The sequence below is a fragment of the Pteropus alecto genome, unplaced genomic scaffold (genome assembly GCF_000325575.1).
Source record: "Pteropus alecto unplaced genomic scaffold, ASM32557v1 scaffold5, whole genome shotgun sequence".
Taxonomy (NCBI): domain Eukaryota; kingdom Metazoa; phylum Chordata; class Mammalia; order Chiroptera; family Pteropodidae; genus Pteropus; species Pteropus alecto.
Genome location: NW_006441953.1, coordinates 10,733,647 through 10,738,954, shown reverse-complemented (window position 1 = coordinate 10,738,954; position 5,308 = coordinate 10,733,647).

The window sequence follows — 5,308 nt, the reverse complement described above, 5'->3', positions numbered from 1 at the left end:
ATTCCCGCTTTTATGTTTTAAATTCATCAGTAGTGAGCTCTCAAAATCCTAGGCCCTCATTCTTGGCCCCAGTAAAAGCAGAACTGCAGGCCTGCCTCTGTCCATCTTCCCAGTGGGGCCCTAGGTGTGCCATGGGATTTGGGGAACATGAAAGTAAGAAATCATTTGTTTTTCAAAGTTTCCTGACTGTTATTGCTAAATGTGTCTTACAATCAATAACACTGGTTATTGATAAGCTGATATTGACACAAAACAATGTTTGTGTCCAAATTTCTCCACTTTATAAGGACGCTAGTCAGATGGGATTAGGGGTCTACCCTACTCCGGTATGACTTCATCTTAACTAATTATATCTGAAACAAATTTCCAAACAAGATCATATCCTAAGGTACTAGGGATTAGGATTTCAATGTACATATTGTGAGAGATACAATTTTACATATTTAAAAAACAAAAAAAGAAGGAAAAAGGGAAGGAGGCAGGATCTCATTTAATTCTCAGCAAATCTATGAGTTTTAAAGAGGTTCAATACCAGGCCCAATAGTATGAAGTTTTTAAGATCAGGGAGAGCCTCTTATAGTTAAGTCTGTGCTATAATCTATTAATTTATTCAAGAATTATTTAATGAGTGCCTACAGGTGGCAAGCAAATAGCTATCAAAGGTATTTTTTCATAGTAATAGAACCTTGGACACTATTAATCCAACTAACCCAAATTACAGATAGATTGAGTTAAGGTCCACACTGGGGAAGCATCTCACTTCAGGCCACACAACATGCAACACAATCATGGATAGATTGCTTTTCCTTTATTTTTCAATTTATGAAAGGAGAGACAAAATAATTATGTTTTCCACAACTAAATTATTTATCTGTTACTCTTCCAGTCATTCAGCTGCCTTCTGGCCTTCTTTGAATGAATAAGATACTGCTCAGGCGGACAGTTTATCTGATAAGCAAAATTCAAACGCGAAATGTATGTGATGACAAACAAGCAATGTAAAAGCAGTGCAGGAGTGTGAAGGCGAGAGCAACTATTCTTTCTAGAAAAGGCAGAAAAGAGTTTATAGGAAGGGGAACATATGAGCTAGGTCTTAGAGGATGAGTAGGAGCTTGCCAGTGGGAGAATGTAGGGAAGAACTTCTCAGGCTTCACCTAGAACATGAACAAACCTGGCAAATTATGAGAGTAATTCCCACAGAAAGGGCATAATTACATTGGCTTTTATTAAGTCAGTGGGTAATCTAAAAGGAGAAATGTGATAGAACATCACTTTCTTCTGAAGCTGCCTCCCCAGGCCCCAAAGCACAAAGCTATTACTAAACAGATTTGTTCTAGGTCCCTTTGGGACATATGTTCAGATCCTGAATCAGAAATTGTGATCACTCTGTAGTTAGATTATTGACTCTTAGTTTTGAATTGGTTTTCTCTGCTTTCTACATGGTGCCTCTACTTCTAATAGATAGGTCTAACCATGGTCTCCATTAAATCTCTAATTCTGTAGAGTTTTACTTGAATTTATTGGCAGATATTCTTGGGTGATATCTTCACATTATAAACATGTGGCACTTTTGGTTTAGATTGTAAATATCTAGAGGGCAGAATCTCTTTCTTATATTAGGAGATGTTGGTGCCACACCAAAATATTTTTTACAAACCAGTACACCTAGCCCCGAGCCTAAGTAAATTTTTGTTCATAGCTGCCTCCACTTTTTTTCTAACAAATGACCTCATGCAAAAGAAATCTTCCATCACAACATAGGGCAGTCCCTGACTGACACAGAAGTACAAACAATCTGCCTCTTGCTTCAAGGTCTGTACAAGTATGCTCTAGAGCTTCCCTGAGATTAGACCGAAGTTAGCCCCAAACTGAAACTACTTCCTGAGTTAACTTTCTTCTTCTGCGCTATTCTCAGGCCTCATTTCCTCCCCTGAGAACACTTGAACAAGAATCCCTGTCTCAGGCTCTGCTCCTAGATAATAACTTGGCACATGACATGTTTTTAAGAAATGTATATTGAACAAAAATCTAAAGCACAGCAACTATTAAAATTCTAGTTTAACAAAAAGCCATCTAAAATAACAAGTGTATATATTTTTAATAGCCCTCCTGGTATTATTTTATAAATACTCTGATTTACATTAAAATTAATTATGCTTAATGATCTTGCAACAGTTAATTGAAATAATTTGTCTAAAATCAATAAGGGAAGTAATTTACCTTTTTTTTTTCCCAACAAGGGAAATTAGTGTACGGTACATTACCGGGAGGCATAAAGTTAATATCTGCTTAAGCATACTCTATACCTTCTATAATATGTAGTCAATATTTTAATTTATAATAAAATGACTTGAATTAATTTTATTATATTAAAAGGTAGTCAATATAATTAATTGAAACAGTTAAAACGTAATAAAATATAATTGAATACAGTCAAAATCTTATTAATTTTTAGCAAATGAAATAGAGCTGGACCTTATTATGGAAAGGATATCAGAAGAATAACACATTCTAAAATTTATACCAAATTCTCAGTAATTTCTGATAAAGAAAATGGTAAAGAACAGACAGCCTGAAGAATCCAGATCGATTTTTTTTAAATATGACTACTCATTGTTCGATCATATTCCTTGATGAAAGTTATTAGTACAACACCAGCACCAAGTTGAGCAATTTCATTGTAGAGATCTATGCCAAAGACAAAAGCAGGTAAGGTGATAAATTGTTCTTTCTTTCTCTGAACATTCTTTCAGTACTTAATCTGAATATAACATTTAGCACTGGATTACGCATATTGCTCTCTGAGTGTATCAATAAGAAGAAAAAGTTCTTTATGGCAGAGACTTTGTCTTATGCCTCTTTGTCATTTAACATCCTGATGTTCCTTTAGAAAGAAACTCAGGTAAGTAATTGAGCAATCCTGTTCTAGATGATTACACTCCACGAGCTTCTTACTACCCCTCATCACTTGTTCTCCATGAACATTATCACATAGCCTTTTTTCTGATCTGGAGGAGGTTTACATAGTCTGGGATTTTCCCAACTTTTGTTGTTTATACATTCTAAGCCAGAGTCTTTCCAAAGAGTTTCCCAAACAAGCATGTGCTTTTTGAAGCCAATATATAATTCATATTGTAATGCCTAAATCACTATAACTTTTTCATTTTAACTCCAAAAAAATTAAATAAATAATAATGGAGGTGTTAAACCTCAAAACTTCTATAATCTCTGTGAGGATTTTACCCAAATGTTGACATCATTGGAATACATTTGTGTGTGTGACCTTCCCAATTAGTTTATCAAAAAGCTAGAGTTATTGTACGCCCTCAAAGGCATTACTTAATACCAGGAAAGTAATCTACATTTCGATAAGTTATCTTGATCACTTTATTGTATAGAAGCACACTTAGAAACATTGGAGAAAATATTACAACTGATTTATCTTGTCCTAGAAAATCCTTTTAAATCAAGTCAACATGAATGAGTGTGACTGTAACTTTAAGCTTGATTTTTTACTAAACATAAGAAAATTTATACGTCTAAATGAATAACATCCTACATGCTAAAGTTTGTGACCATATTTTCTTAATTAATATATTTTTAATATTTTACCTTTGTTCTAAACATAACTTCATTGATGGTGAGATTTATTCAAACTATTTTCAGAACTGCTTTTTTAAAATATGAAAATATTTTGTACCTTTTATTATATGAAAACGTTTTTATAGCCACATAAAATAAGTGTGTTTAGCTTAATAATGATAAAGCTAACACGTATTATAACACAACTACATGAGCTTCTGTATTTTCACCAGCAAAATGATGATAATAATCCAGACTAAGACATAGACTATCACTGATCCCCTTCAAGGTCTCAAGACCCTCCCAATTCCATAGAGGGAACTACTCTCCAGAATTTTGTAATAATTAATCCTTTACCTTTCAGTAAATAGTTTTACCATCTATATACTCATCCCAAAGTAATATGATTCATTTTTAAACTTGTAAATTGACTATATACAGTATATATTCTTTTGAGTTTTGAGTCTTTGGCTCATCCTAATATTTGAGATTTATCCTTGTGCTCTAGTTTTGTTTTGATTTTCTCATTTCGATTGAAGTGTAACCACACCACAATATACTTATTCATTTCAGTGTTAGAGGGTATTTGGGTTGTTCCCAGTATTCAGCTACTATAAGCAATGCTTCTATAAACATTCTGTTTATATATGTTGGTACACACATGCAAGAGTTTCTTTGGGGTGTATATGTAGGAGTTGTATTTGCTGGTATCACAGCAAATTTATTTAATTTTACTGGGTAATAACAAACTTGTTTTAAATTGATTGTTCCAAAGTACAAAGTTTACAGATAAAGAAACTGAGACTCAAAGGATTGAATTGGCTGCACAAGCTCTGAAAGTTTGATAACTGCAAATCTGGTAACTTTCCACATTATTATACTTACAAATCTCTACTGAAAGTAATTTAATAACCAAATTCAACACAGTAATGGTCAATATAATTCTCACAAAAGCAATAATTTCTGTAGATGCATGTTACAATTAGATTGAGCCCCACTGGCTGCCACGGCTTCAGAGAACCTGAGGAAATTCCAGTGCCATTCTTTATCTAGAGTTGCAGCCCCATCAAGGAAAGGAAAGAAAGGCACCAGGGCAATTAAAATTGATGATGCTGATGATAAAGATCATGATGATGATGACAAAAACACCAGTTACTGAGGTCCTGTTATTATTAGTTCATATTGATCTACTCCACTCTATTTCTACACATTTCCTCCTTGCCTTTTCTCATTTCATCGTTCCATCTTTTTTCTACACTGAAAACTGTGGCTCTCAATAATAAATAATAAATAAAAACATTTAATCATTTGTTCAATCCTTCGATACAACTAAAATAATTTCAAAATTGTCTCACCATACCACTACAACAAAACAAAACAAATCAATTCATAATAGTCCAAGTTTTGTTTGCTCTTTTTCCCTGACTGCAGGACTGAAAGTATATAGACAAATTCTGCGTAAAAAGTCACTTGGATTAATTTTTTTATACATTTTCCTTCCTTTGGTGTGATTGTGTTATTCATTCAAAAAATACTTGGGTTCTTTTCTTAAGTTTACTTTCTGTATTCTTTCCTATCCTTATGATTTAGAGTTATTTGGGGAATATATAGCACATTTACACGCTAAGTCAATGGTATACAAAAGTAATAGTATGCATTCAGCAATGTGTCATTTCCTTGCCTATCCCTCTACCCTGCTCCCTCATTCCCTGCAAGTAACCTCCTG